This window comes from Erinaceus europaeus, chromosome 2, assembly GCF_950295315.1.
Source record: "Erinaceus europaeus chromosome 2, mEriEur2.1, whole genome shotgun sequence".
Classification (NCBI taxonomy): Eukaryota; Metazoa; Chordata; class Mammalia; order Eulipotyphla; family Erinaceidae; genus Erinaceus; species Erinaceus europaeus.
This window is the reverse complement of record NC_080163.1, coordinates 169,530,368-169,546,069: the sequence shown is the minus strand read 5'-3', so window position 1 is coordinate 169,546,069 and position 15,702 is coordinate 169,530,368. Positions and strand designations below refer to the sequence as shown.

Below are 15,702 nucleotides of genomic sequence, written 5' to 3'. Positions count from 1 at the left end.
GATTGAATTCAGGACTTAATGACTACAGATCCACTGCCCTAGCCATTTTGCAATTCTAGAGTATAAATAGGTTATTTTATTTTTTTGTTGTTGTTGTCACCAAGGTCTCATTGTCTCCCTTTCTTTTTTTTTCTTTTCTATTCTTTTCCACTCTTTTTAAATTTTTATTTATTTTTCCTTTTGGTTTCCCTGGTTGCTTAACATTGTTGTGGTTATTAATGTCGTTGTTGTTGGATAGGACAGAGAGAAATGGAGAGAGGAGGGGAAGACAGAGAGGGGGAGAGAAAGACAGACACCTGCAGACCTGCTTCACCACCTTTAAAGGGACTCCCCGGCAGGTGGGGAGCCAGGAGCTCGAACCACGAACCGTGATCTTTCCTCCGATCCTTGAGCTTTGCGCCATGTGCGCTTAACCCGCTGTGCCACCACCCGACTCCAACTGTCTCCATCTCTTAACACTTTTTAAATAAGATTATAATATAGTCCTAGCTTTGGTAGTACATATACTGAAATTGGCATGATACATAGAAGATTAGCATGGCCCCTGCTCAAGGATTACACACGAATTCATGAAGTGTACCATATTTTTTCAAAAAAAGTTTATAAAATATATGTACACAGATAAATAATTAAAATCTTTTAAAGAACCAGTTAATGCAAGCTGGGAAGTGGTTCAGTGGTAAGAGGTCAGGATTTGCATGTGTTGGATCCTAGGTCTGTCTGAACCCTTTTTCTACATATGCTGGAGCTCTTTTAAAAGATTTATTAGTGAGGGAGAAAGGGAGGAGAAAGACAGAGAGAGAGAGAGAGAGAGAGAGAGAGAGAAAACACTGTAGCATCAGTCTGTAACATGTGATGCTGGTGGTAGAATTCAGGACCTCATGCTTGAGTCCAAAACTCCAACCATTGTGCCAGCCTCCAGGGCTGCAGATTGGCTTTTTTGAAAAAAATCATGGTAATATTGTTCTCTTAACTGTACATCTTTTAAGTAATACAAAGACTTTTAAAAAATTTTTCTCAAATATTGTGCCTGGGGATCAATCCCACCCGGAACCTTGCACCTGCATGGGACAGCTGAGAAGCCTCCCCGCCAGTCTCCATTCTGTATCCTTTAAGAGAGGGAGACATGCAAAGCACTGCTCCTCTATGCACGGAGTCCCTCCCATTGCCTGCCTGTGGTGTGCACTTGCAGTGTGGAGGATCAGACCCCCAGCCACATGCTACGTAAAGCATGTGCTTTACCCCCTGAGCCGCCTTCTGGTCCTGAGTTTGATTCCTGGCATTGCATGTACCAGAATGATGCTCTCATTCTCTTTTATGAATAAAAAAGTTATGTATGTACTTGCATAACAATTCTCAGTTTTCCATAAAGCAATCTATGTATCTTTTTTTTTGTTTGATATTGGATAGCGACAGAGAGAAATTGAGAGAGAAGGGGGAGATAGAGAGGAATAGAGACAGAGAGACACCTGCAGACCCGCTTTACTACCTGTGAAGCGACTCCTCTGAAGGTGGAGAGCAGGGGGCTTGAACCAGGATCCTAAACGGTCCTTGCTCTTTGTGCCATGTGGGCTTAGCCCACTGTGCTACCTTCTGGCTCCCTTAGGTATCATTTCTAAAGCCTGTTAAATCTAAAATGTTCTTAATCTTTTGTAGTAATTTCCTGATTCATGTTTTCTTGTCTTAAACATCTTAGTTCTGTTTAAGTTTGCCTTGTGGGAAGTCCCATCTGTCTTTGGTCTTGGTAATTTTCCAGGGCTTGTAGTTGAATGCCAGCAAGAACGCTCCCAGATAAAAAAACAAAGAAATTGCTCTGCATGTGCTTCGAGGTAGGCTTTACCAGAAGATTATAGAGAAAGACAGGTGTCAACAGCAAAATGCCAAAAGACTGCAGGTAATACATATATATATATATATATATATATATATATATATATACATTTAAATGAAAGAAAGAAAGAAAGAAAGAAAGGTGGGGGTCAGGTGGTAGTGCAGGAGGTTGAGTGCAGGTGGTGCAAATCACAAGGACTGGTGTAAGGAACCTGGGTTGAGCCCCTGGCTCCCCACATGCAGGGGGTCGATTCATAAGTGCTGAAGCAGGTCTGCAGATGTCTTTCTCTCCCTCTCTCTATCTTCCCCTCCTCTCTCGATTTCTGTCTGTCTTATCCACAAACAATGACAGCAATAATAACAATAATAATAACCACAATAATTATAAAATAATAAGGGCAACAAAATGGAAAGGAAAAAAAAGATTTATTTATTAGTGAGAAGGAGTAAGGGAAGAACCAGAGCATCACTGTGACATATGCAATGCCAGAGATTAAACTGAGAACTTCATGCTTTAGAGTCCAATGTCTTATTCACTGTACCACCTCTCAGGACACTGCAGATAAGATTTATTTAGTAGAATCACTTAACAACTGTTCGAAGAGTCACTCTGCACATGCCTTACATATGGGAGTTCCTGGGCTTGATTCCTGGCACCACTGAACAGCAACACAGATACAGCAAGCCAAGTTCAGTGGATAGTAGATCTGTGCTTAGGTCTCTATCTCAAAATTGTAAGCATTGAACTGAGAGATAGGTTAGTGGTAAACTGCATACTGCACATGCAGGAGGCCCCAAGTTTGATCCCCAGCATACAGAAGTTCTGAGTGGTGCTCTATCCATAAAAATAAATAAACGAAGGGGTCCAGAGCTTGCTCCCCCAGTAGAGTGCACATCACATCACCATGCTTGCAGACTTGGTGTTGAGCCCTAACACAACATGGGAGCACCAGGCATGATGGCAGGTTCTGTGATGTTTCTCACATGCTCTTTCTCCCACTTTTTCTATTTCATTTTTTAAAGTCAATTTTCTTTTATATATATATTAATATATTTATTTATTATTGGACCGAGACAGAAGAATTGGGAGGAGAGAAGGAGTTAGAAAAGAGAGAGACAGAGAAACACCTGCAGCCTTGCTTTACCACTTGTGAAGCTTCCCCTACCCCCTGCAGCTGGAGACCAGGGACTTGAACCTGATTCCTTATATACTGAAATTTCTGTGCTTAAACAGATGCACCACTGCTGGCCCCCTGTATATTTTATTCATTTATTATTTCCTGGATAGAAATTGAGAGGGAACAGAAGATGTAGAGGGGGAGACACAGAGAGACACCTGCAGCGCTGCCTCACCACTTGTGAAGCTTCTCCTCAGCTGGTTGTATCTTGGGCTTGAACCTTAGTCCTTGCGAATTGTTACATGTTCACTCCACTGGTTACACCACCTCCCGGACCCCATTTTTTTCATTTTAAATTTAAAAGGAGAAAACATCTGTTGGCAATAGTAGAATTATGTTGTATAAAACTGTTGTACTAAAATACATCGATATATTCATCTTTTTTTAAAGGTCATTTTGTGAGTGCACATGTATAGTGTGAGAGGACCAGTGTTCAAGCCCTTGATCCCCACTTGCAGGCAGAAGCTTCACAAGCAGTGAAACACTATCTTAATGTGTCTCACTTTCTTTTTCCACTCTATCTCCCCTTTCCATCTCTATTTCTTTCTCTCTTACCAAACAAAAAGAAAAAAGACTTTTTAAAGGTTACTTTATATTAAAAATGTTATTTCGTTATTCTTGACCAAGTAAAAATATCTCAGGACATATAGAAAATATACTCCATTGAGAATAAGAAATAACTTGAATGTTTAGGCTCTCTGTGTCTGTGCAAGAAGGGGTTTGCTAAGAAGTAATGCTTGGGAAATGTGAATTCCTAGCTTCAAGTCTACCTACTGATGCTCCTCTGCAATCTGAGACCATCGCAGGCAAGGGATTAATATATCATTTGCACTGTCACTTACACTACTGCACGCTAAAACAAGGGTAGGGAAAGTGGAAAGGACAAGAGTAGGGAAAACTAAGATATCTAAATCAAAGTGACTAGTGACAGTTATTATAATGCTTACTGTTATGCAACCCACTTTTCCTAAAATGCTACAAGGTTTACTGCAAATAACTCAAAAACATGGCTATTTTGGGCTTCCACATTCTCTTTCAACACTATTCAGGTTTCACTTTTGTTTGTAAAGATTTATTTATTAATGAGAGAAATAGGGGAGAGGAAGAAGGAGAACCACAGCATCACTCTGACTCATCTGATGCCGGAGATCAAACTTGAGAACTCACACCCAAGAACTCCAAAGCTTTATCCACTGCACAACCTCCCAGACAGTGGCAGCCTTTATTTTTTTAAAATTTAAAATATTATGATACTTTGCTTACTTAAGAGGCAAAATATTTATACAATCTGAAGAGAACAAGAGTATACATACTTTGCTTATTTAAATGATACATACACTTTAGTAGAACTTACACATTTGAATAAAACTACATACATATGTAATTCAAAATCTAGGAAATATCGAAAAATGTAGTGGGGGAAAAACCCTTTCTTGCCCCTTGATCTTAGACTCTATAAGCAGAAAATATTAGAGTATGGTTTTTTTAATGAATTAATTTATTTTCCCTTTTTTGTTGCCCTTGTTTAACATTGTTGTAGTTATTGATGTTGTTGTTGGATAGGACAGATAGAAATGGAGAGAGGAGGGGAAGACAGGGGGAGAGAAAGACAGATACCTGCAGACCTGCTTCACTGCTTGTGAAGTACCTTTCCTGCAGGTGAAGAACTGGAGGCCAGAACCAGGATCCTTCTGCTGGTCCTTGTGCTTTGCAGTATGGTTTTGGCAGAGCTATTTATTTCTGAACCCACAGGGAGTCGTAATAAATTTATGTAATAATATGTTTTATTTTACAACTTGAAAGTATCTTAATTTCCATAAAAATTTTCATAAAAATGACCTTTAAACCAATTTTCTATTTAGAAAGTTATGATACAAATCCTGAATAGAAACTGCTTGAGAAAGAAGTTTGAGTTAACACATTAGTAAACTTGCTGGAGAACGGACTGATGTGGGTAAAATATAGCTTTTTAATTAATTTTAATTTCATGAACTACAGAAGGGGGTAGAGGGGCCCAGAAGCAGCACTCTAGCATATGCAGTGCTTGGGATTGGACTCAGGACCTACAATTTAGAAGCTCTAATTTCTTCCATGGTGCAACCTACCCATCTTCAGAGATATTTTTCTTTTGTTCTAAAGATCTTATTTATTCATTAATGAGAGAGAGAGGAGCAGGGAGGATCTGCACGTTACTCTGGTATATGTGGCACTGGGGATTTAACTTGGGACCTCATGCCTAAGAATCCTGTACTTTATCCACTCTGCCTCCTTCTCCCAGACCACTCATAATTTGGCTTTGATTGGAACTGGAACTACTGAAGAAGCACTCTTGGAGGCTGTGTGGTAGTGCAGCGGTTCAGCACCCATGGCACAAAGCTTAAGGTTAGGGGTTGGGATCCTGGTTTGAGCTCCACACATGCAGGGATGTAACTCCACAAGAAGTGAAGCAGGTCTGCAGGTGTCTGTATTTCTCTCCTACTCCTTGTCTCCCCCCACCCTTAATTTCTCTGTCCTATCCAGCAACAATGATAAACAAAAAGAACAACAAAAGGTGGGGGTGGATGGCCTCCAGGAGCAGTGGATTTGTAGTGCAGGAGGCAAAAGAAAAAGAAACACTCTTACTCCATAAGTAAACCTGAGATAACAAGAGTCTTTAACAATTAAGTTCCTTCTACTCTTGCTCTTGTCAATTGTATGTGTCTGACCTTCAGAAATAGAAATCCTTAGAAGAAAATTTACAAGTGCCTTTTCCATTGTAGTAAAGATAGTGATTGTGTTAAAATGTGAATTCCTTTCTATCTCTGCACAGGTTGGAACAGGAGCCCAGTCAGAAAGAATTCGGACCTACAATTTTACCCAGAAGAGAGTCACTGACCCCTGTACAGGGTAGGATATGAAGTCCAAGATATTAAGGTAATATTACTGAATGTGCTTACTGTATCTTTGATTTATTAAGGAATCAAATTTCGGGGCCTGGTGGTAGCACAACAGGTTAAGCATACATGGTGCAAAGAAGCCACCTGGCAGCGGTCCCAGTTCATGCAGATGCATGTGGTCCTGGTGATACTTCGGGGCCCATCCATGCTGGCTCTGGGCACAGCTCAGTGCCCCCCATCTGTGCAGTACTTAGGGGCTGGGGAGCCCACAGTGGACCACAGGACAGCAGCAAGGCCCCTGTGTCGCCCTAGTTACAACATCTTCACTGGAGTGACTGTCAGTATCACCTAGAGATGCCTGCTAGCCATATGCTGCTGGGCATTTCAGTGTTTGTTTTGCCTTTCTTTTTTAATATTTTTATATATTCTCTTTTGTTGCCCTTTTTTATTGTTGTTGTATTTATTAGTATTGATGTCATCCTTGTTAGACAGGACAGAGAAAAATTGAGAAAGGAGGGGAAGATAGACGGGGAGAGAAAGACAACTGTAGATCTGCCTCACTGCCTGTGAAGCAACTCCCCTACAAGCAGGGAGCTGGGGGCTCGAACTGCGATCCTTCAGAAGGCCTTGCGTTTTTGCCCCACTTGGCTTAACTGGCTGCGCTACTGCTCAGTTCCCTTTTTCCCTGATTTTTAAAAAAAGTTATTTATTTATTCCCTTTTGTTGCCCTTGTTTTATTGTTGTTATTATTTTATTTTTAAATATCTATTTATTTGGTTTTGTTGCCCTTTGGTTTTTTTTTTGTTGTTGTTGTAGTTATTGTTGTTTTGTTGGGTGGGACAGAGAGAAATGGAGAGAGGAGGGGAAGACAGAGAGGGGGAGAGAAACATAGACACCTACAGACCTGCTTCACTGCCTGTGAAGCAACTCCCCTACCAGGGGCTCCAACCTGGATCATTACCCCCATCCTTGCACTTTGAGCCATGGGCGCTTAATCAGCTAAACTACCACCCAAGTCTCCTCTTTTCCCTTTCTATATGCACTGAGTATGTGCTTGTCTCTGAAGGTCATGTATACCCTATGAGTTTTAGTCTTTTTTTTTTTTTTTGCATCCATAGTTATCATTGGGCTTGGTGGCAGCACTAGGAATCCACTGCTCCTGGAGGCTATTTTTACCATTTCATTGCCCTTGTTGTTGTTGTTGTTGCTATACCTGTTGTTGTTGGATAGGACAGAGAGAAACTGAGAGAGGACAGGAAGACAGAGAGGGGGAGAGAAAGACAGACACCTGCAGACCTACTTTACTGCTAGTGAAGCGACCTCCCCCACACACGTGAGGAAGTGGGGGCTCAAACTGGGATCTTTATGCCCATCCTAGTGCTTTGAGCCATGTGTGCTTCTCCTGCTGTGTACGGCCCAGCCCCCAGTATTTGCCTTTAATGACTTTGGTGTACCTTACTAATAATGAGACTATTTCTCATATAGACTCAGAGTAATACTTTGATCGGACTTTGCAGGAAGCATTTATTTAGATCATGTTCAGAGTTATATTTCTCTTTTTAAATATTTTTCATGACATGTCCGGTTTTATATATATGGAGACAGAGATAGAGGCAAAGGCCGGGACTGAGAGACAGAGAGACAGTGTCCCAGCATATACAGAACCTATCTGGCTAGAATGATCACCTAGTCTGGCACTCTCTCCATCTCAGGAGATGTTCTCATCCCTACTCCCAGCCTGTCCTGGGACCCTCTTCCTAGTAATTGCTACCTCTGCATTTTTCCTAGTTAACATGGATTTTTGATCATTTGAGAGTTGGTCTCTACTCTTGAAAGTTGCTCACACTTTCAAGGTGTTTCCCTCCTCCCCCCTACATTAAGGAGCACTTTAACTGCTATGTGGATACAATATATTTCCTTGCAAGGGAGTATTTGAAACTATGATCGATCTGTATTTAAAGTTGATTTACAAAGTGCTGAGTTTGCTAGAATATATATCTATCATTTACAAGGAAACAGTCAATGTGCAAGAAGAAATACAGTGTTGACAATAGTGTTTCAAGTATATAGTGTTCTTATGCACTCAGTCCAAGAGTTACTGAAATCAACGTTTACTCTCAAACTGTAGTCAATTCTCTGGAGCTAAGAGAATTTACATTTTTTACTTGATTCATTTTTTGTGAACCTTTGGGAAGCTAAAGACAAGTTTTCTTCAAGTAGATCCTGTGAAAGGTGGGTTGTAACCCCAGTTTTTAAAAAATTATTATTCAAGGTTCCTGCACAGCATAAGATGTGTCTGACTTCTAAGGAAAATGAGACCCCAGACACATTGATGGGTGAGTGTCAAAATATTTAAGTTGGGATGGTTGGATTTAAAATAGCAGTTCAAAACTCTCTCAACAGCAGCTGTTTAGTATTAAGCTTAATTTTCTTCAAACATTTCATCCATCCTGACCAGCCCTTACTGTGGCACAAAACTCAGACCTGCCTTGCTAAAAGTTTTCTTTAGTACACTAAAGAATATACTGATTTGTACATCTGGGGAACAATATAGTTGCTGGATCTTTCTATTTGTTTTGTCATCTCAGTGTAATTTGTTTTAGGTAAAATAATTAAAATAATGAAAGTAGAAAACAGGCATTGCACAATGTAAAGGCATCAATACCCCTGTCCCAAACTCACCTGTTCCCAGTGTCTTTTTATCCCATTTTCCATGTTTTCAGCTACATGTTCTCAGGGAAAAAACAAAACTCAGACCTGCTCCTCTGCACCTCTAACCACACTTGATGGTGTTGTTAGCCAGAGAGGTGAAGTCTCCTATTTTTTTTCACCAAGAGTGCTGTCTTGAAAAAAATATTGGGGGTCGGGCGGTGGCGCAGTGGGTTAAGCGCATGTGGCGCAAAGCGCAAGAACCGGCGTAGGGATCCCGGTTCGAGCCCCCGGCTCCCCACCTGCAGGGGAGTCGCTTCACAGGCGGTGAAGCAGGTCTGCAGGTGTCTATCTTTCTCTCCCCTTCTCTGTCTTCCCCTCCTCTCTCCATTTCTTTCTCTCCTATCCAACAACGAATTGCTTCAACAAGGGCAATAATAATAACCACAACGAAGCTACAACAAGGGCAACAAAAGGGGGGAAAAATGGCCTCCAGGAGCGGTGGATTCATGGTGCAGGCACTGAGCCCAGCAATAACCCTGGAGGAGGAAAATAAAAAATAAAAAAAATAAAAATAAAATAATAAAAAAATATTTTGAGGAAGAGGCTGGGTGGTGGCTCACCTAGTTGAGAGCACATGTTACAGTGCTAAAGGGCTCAGGTTCAAGCCCCTGTTCCCCACCTGCAGGGGGAAAGCTTCATGAGTGGTGAAGCTGTGCTGCTGGTGTCTCCCTCCCTATCATCCCCATTCCCTCTCAATTTTAGGCTGTCTATCCCATCAATAAATATATAAAGATAATAAAATATTTTTAAATATGTATATTGAAGGGGCTGGCAGTGTACCTGGTTAAGCACACATAGTACTCAGAACAAGGACCCATGCAAGGATCAAGTTTCAAACCCCACTCCCCACCTTCAGGGGGGTCGCTTCACAAGAGTCGAAGCAGGTCTGCTAGTGTGTCCTTCGTTCTCCCTCCTCTCACCTCTCAATTTCTTTTTTTTTTTAATTTTTTTTTTATATTTCCTTAATTATTCCCTTTTGTTGCCCTTGGTGTTTTATTGTTGTAGTTATTATCAATGTCATTGTTGGATAGGACAGAGAGAAATGGAGAGAGGAGGGAAAGACAGAGAAGAGGAGAGAAAGATAGACACCTGCAGACCTGCTTCACCACCTGTGAAGCAAGTCCCCTGCAGGTGGGGAGCCGGGGCTCAAACCGGGGTCCTTTCGCCGGTCCTTGCGTTTGGAGCCACATGCGCTTAACCTGCTGTGCTATCGCCCTACTCCCACCTCTCAATTTCTGTATTATCCAATAAAATGAAAAAATAGGCCACCAGGAAAAGTGGATTCTTATTGAGCCCCAGCAATAAGTAACCCTGGAGGCAAAAAAAAGGAAAAATCTGTTAATTGATTTATTCATTTACTTCACTAATCATATCTTTCTCTCCCCCCTCTGTCTTCCCCTCCTCTCAATTTCTCTCTGTCCTGTCCAACAACAATGACAGAAATAAAAATCAATAATAACTACAACAAAGATAAAAAACAAGGTCAAAAAAAGGAAAAAATGCCCTCCAGGAGCAGTGGATTTGTAGCATAGGCACTGAGCCACAGCAATTCTACAGGGGGTGGGGGGAATTAAAGAAAAAAAGAAAAATAGAGAGAGGGGGACTTTTAAACCTACTTCACCACTCATTAAAAATCCTTCCTGCTGGTGGTGAGTAGGGGTTCAAACCCAGGTCCCTGTGTATGGTAAGAGCAGTGTCAGCTGTGTGCATCACCAGCCATGCTCCATTCTAACATAGTTATCTAGTTGTCTGTTTTAGGTTGCTTCCATATTTTGACTTACCAACTATATAGCTATATAAACATAGCTGTGCATATGTCTTGGGACTAGCATACAATTAAATATTAGAAATTAAAGTACATATATATGTTTTTTAACAGACAATTATTATTGGAAAGGGTAGAGAGAAATTTAGAAGGGAGGGGTAGGTGGAGAAGGCGAGAGACAGAGAGGCACCTGCAGCCCTGCTTCACCGCTCTTGAAGCTTTCTCCACCTCAGGCGGAGATCAGAGGCCTGAACCTGGTTCAATGTGTGCTGTAACATGTGTGCTCAACCAGGGCTGGGGCCTGAGTGCTGTTGCTGACCTAAGCCCGGCCCAGGATGTCCCTCCTTACCAGTGGGAGAAAAGCAGCCGTTTTCCTGAACATTGTAGAACAATTAGATACCCCCCCTATATTTATGAGCTCACTAAGAGAACCTTTCACTCATTTAGCATCTTTCCATGTAGTGTCTTCTTTGTTAATCATAATGATCCATGATCATATTTTCCTCATTAATTGTATGAAAATTGTAATTAACTTATTAGGTAATTATTGTCACCCTGAGAGTGCTTGAGGATACTAATGAAATAAGTCATGCATTATAAGTTCAGTTAAATATATTTGCTATGAGACTGAAAGAATTAAGATGTATTTTCCATGTCACTTTGTTTTAATTGCCACTGGGGTTATCACAGTGGCTGCCTGATGAATCCACTGTTGTTACTGACCATTCCCCTGTTTCTGTGTGTTTGTTTTTGAGAGGACCGAGAGAAATTGAGAGGGTGGGAGACTGAGTTGAAGAGAGGAATGAATCTGCTGCCCTGCTAACTGCTTATGAAGCTTCCCCTGCAGATGAGGAGTGGGGATTGAACCTAAAACCTTGGGCATGGTAATAAGTATGCACACTGAACCAGGTGTGCCAACAGCCAGCCACCCAGTCTCAGTTTCTAAGGGCTTTGCATACCTTTCCATAAGTTAGAGAGAAAATATTTACCTCAAAGAAAGTGTGCACATGTTTACAATGAGTCAATAAGTGCAGCAAGCAAGTAGAAAGAAAAGTAAAGACACCATAAAGTATTGAATCAAATAGTTTATACTTAGACCTAGATACCTCTTCACCCACTTCCTATTTCACTTCCTCGATCACACTAAGGCTAAACTTGTCAGACAAAGTAAGGACAACAAAAACTGAATAAGGGCAAGAGACCAGCAGACTTCAATGATGGCTCTCTTGGTCACCACCAGGCCACCCCATCATCTGGGGCCCATGTCAGGAAATCCTGGGATTCCCACATAGACACGATGGGCCTAGCCCTCTGACAGAGACTTGTCTGCCCCGTCACTGTTCATCTCCATCAGGAGCAACACCATAAACCTCTTGTGGGCCTCTACAGGACCTTGCCCTCAATGTGGGACAGCAATGGTAGGGACTGCCCCACTCTCCAAAGGGAAGTTGGCTCAACATACTCTGCCACTGGAGGAAGACTGGTCCTGAAATGAGTGCAGCCTAGAAACGTAAAGGAATCATGTGAGATAAGCCAAAAGGGGAAGGATGAGTAGAGATGATCTCACTTGTAGGCAGAACATAAGGTTCAACAACAGAAAGGAGAAACACATAACAAAACGTGGACTGGTTTGGTGTATTGAACCAAAGGAAAGGACTCTAGGGAGGGAGGGCAGGGAGAGGGCTAGGTTGGGGGTGGGCGACAGGGGGTGATTGTGGCGTCCTGGAGCATGATGGGAAAGGACCTAAGTCAGTGAAGGGAGTATTTTACAGATACCTATCAAGGTGCAATGTAAAGGTTATCTTTGTGTCAAGAACTGTACAAAACCATAAACCTACAATAATATTAGTTTAAAAGATAAAAAGTCAAGTTATTTCAAACTTGCTTTCTTAGTGTTTTATTCATAATATTTCACTTAAAGTCTGGCCAAATGTAAAAAGCTGCTTAAATGCTGTGCCCATCATAAAGCCAGGCAGAGGCTCATGTGCCATGAAAAGGACCTTGTGCATGAGCAAAGGGAACTGCATAGTGGGAGCTGTCACTGGGTGTCTCTCCTCTCTGTTCCATTCCCCATATCCTTCTCTTGTCTCTCAGGTACTTTCAAAGAAATTTGAAGAGGACTTTGCTCAACAGTGTTGTCCACTGACTGAATTCATTGCCTTGTGTCACACAAAATAAATTCAGTGAATGAATTACTCATTCCCTCACTCCTAGGTTCTGTCACCATGTGCAGGCTGTGAATGGAAACACTTTGCAGAAATTCAGTGTGAGTGTCTGTGAGTCCTGGGAAAGCATGTCTGGCTGTGGCTTGTCCTGTCTCCCTCATGCCCAGTTGGAAGAGCAGGCCAGTGGTGGGTCCTCCAGGCTGGGTCCCCGCTGGCCTCTGACTCTGCATCCCTCCTTCAGCTTCTCCACCCTGGCTGCCCTTCCTCAGAACTCGGGGCCCTGCCCAGTCTCCCTGCTTCCCCTCTGCTGCCTGCCCAGTGCTGGACAGAAACCTTGCAGAAAAACCACCTCTTCTGTCCTCAGGGCAGCAGAGAAGAAGCAGCTGTGGGGTAAGGAGCAGGGGGAGCAGGTACGCACTTCATGTTGGAGATGAACAGCATGTTGGAATATAAGATCATTTGTCTTTTCTGCCACTTCCGCCCCTTCTGGAATTTGGCAGGGCCAAAGAGCAGGATGCGGCCACGAGGCATCACTGGGATATTCCCCTCTTGCGGGCCACTCTCCTCCACAGAAGTCCTGCAACACAGCAGACCCACAGGGCAGCTTGTCAGCAGGCATTCAGGACACAGGGGCTCATGCTAATGCCAGCACTCACAGCATTACAGAGGAATCTCAGTCCCCCAGAAGGACTCAGCTCCCCCACTCAGGAGTCCTGAGCTACACAGAGCTCCTGTGAGAGTTGAGGTCATTCAGGGCCAGTGGAGATGGAGGGCAGCTTGAAGGACAGGACACAGGGACTGTCACGTTAGTGTCAGTGGACAAGGAAGTAGCAGAGTCACTGGACCTGGGAGAAAGGAGACACTAAGAGGGAGTGGGGGAGTGAGGGTTGGGGTCCTGGTGCTTGGTGCTGGGGAAGGAGCTGAGTGAGGGGTGAAAGTGTTCTGCAGATCCCTCTCATGGGGAGATGAGAAATCTTACCTGTGTCAACAATCCGCACTGAAGTTAATTATCAGTGACCCCCAGTATAAGAATAAAAAAAAAAAGTAAGGGGATGCTAGAGGTCAAAGGAGAGAGGATGAGAAATGTTTCAAAGAACCAGCTCAGGGCCAAGGCCTAAAGGCAGCACAGTGTCTAGAGTGTTGTGGGAAAATCATCAACCCCAAGTATCATCTGCAGTTTTTGCCTGTGTGACTCTGCTGCTCTCTTCACCCATTCCTCTCCCCCTTTTCTTTCCTCTTTGCTTCTTTTCTCTTCTCTTCTCTGTCTCTCTTCCTATGTCATAAAAATAATTTTAAACAGATACACATGGGACCTACAGAGGTCAGATTGCATGGACTCCAAGAGTGTGAAGAGGTCATTCCATTGTGGTCTCACATTAACATACACACTTAGATAACAGAATAATTGAAAACTGACTCTAATCTTCTTTAAGTCAGTCTTCACTTTGGGGCTGAGGGGGACAGGAATCCCACAATCATCAAATAATAAATCAAACATCCAAATGTTTCTCAACTCAAGGAAGTACAAAGCTATTTGTGGCTGTGCCCTGAGTAAGCCCACAGGACTCTGATCCTAGCAGGTCAAGTCTGCTCTCTGGCATCAGCAGGAAGGAATCTCATGAGCACAAGTAACCATTCATGAGACCAGGGCTGAAGCTGATGATTCTGTCAGTGAGTTGATCACACAGAGCATGTCCTGGGACTGCCCTCCTCCTGCTCTGCTGGTCACACAGGGCATGTGAACAGACTCTACCTGAAGCAAGACAGACAGCCCAGACACTCTGAAAGCCTCGAAGACTTTCTGGTAGACGCAGACATCCTCTATTCTTCACTAATTGACGCTAAAGAGAGAGCTGGACACAGCACGGCTTGCACTGTCAGCTCAGTCTTCAAGACTGAAGATTCCGCTGTAGCCAAGGCCCCTGGGCTGTGATGTCATCGGTCAAAGGTCAGTGTCATAACTGACCAGCTGACAGCATGACTGACTCCCTGAAGCATGTTACACCACCTCTCTTCATTATTAAAATAGTTTTCCTTTGAGATGACTGTAGACTTTCAGGCTTTTACTAGAAATAGTAGAAATGTCACAAGCCTTGCCCCATTTCACACACTAGTTATATCATTATATAATTCTAAACAGTAAATATCACAGCCAGATATTCACATGGGTGCTGTCAGAGACACACTATTTCCAGGAGCATAAGTAGTGTGTGTGTGTGTGTGTGTGTGTGTGTGTGTGTGTGTGTGTGTGTACATAATGGCATTATTATTTCCATAAACCCATTTTAAAAATAAACAATCCAGTAGCAAATGAGTTGTAGATATTCCTTTCTTTAGTTTATTTATTATTTATTTATCTAAATTTCTTTATTGGGGAATTAATGTTTTACACTCTACAGTAAATACAATAGTTTGTACATGCATAACATTTCCCAGTTTTCCATATAACAGTACAACCCCCATTAGGTCCTCTGTTATCCTTTTTGGACCTGTATTCTCCCCTCCACCCACCCCAGTCTTTTACTTTGGTGCAATACACCAATTCCAGTTCAGGTTCAAGTTGCACATATTCTATGATGCCCTTCAACTCTAGTATAAAGATACACATCCGAGTAACCACTAGGGGACTTGATGTAGCCTAGAATAGATGCCTTAGCTTTTTGCTATATCTTTTCTCTTTTTTTATTATTAGGTCTTTCATTTTCTTTTTAATTTGCTATTAATTTTGTTACAAGATTGTGATCACATTGTACAGTTTCGCACCACCAGAGTACTGTATCCCCTCTCTCCCAAAGACAACCACCAGAGTTCTCACAAGTCTCACAGTTTCCTTGCTTCTGTTTTGTTTGGATTTTTTTTTACAAGTTCAGTGAATCATATCTCCAGATTCCACATATGAGTGAAACCATCTGGTAGTTGTGTTTCATATCTTCACTTATTTTGGTAAGTATAATCACTTCAGTTCCATCCATTTTGTCGTTTTTGATTGCAGAGTAGTATTTCATGGAACATCTATCCCATGACTCCTTATTCAGTCAAGTCATCTGATGATGGGAATCTAGGTGGCTTCCACTCTTTTTCATTTTCTTTTTAATAATCATTTTATTATAGTTCACTGGACAGGGACAGAGAAAGTGAGAGTGAATGAGCAGATGGAGAGATAGAGAAGGAGAAGG

General features: G+C 42.3%; 1 non-coding gene across 1 annotated transcript; it reads left to right on the top strand.

Moving 5' to 3' along the window:
- Window positions 1–482: 482 nt before the first annotated feature.
- LOC132537265 (U6 spliceosomal RNA) lies at window positions 483–589 on the top strand. Its single transcript, XR_009548726.1, has one exon. It is a non-coding gene; the product is annotated as a U6 spliceosomal RNA (small nuclear RNA).
- The last annotated feature ends 15,113 nt before the right edge of the window (window positions 590–15,702 follow it).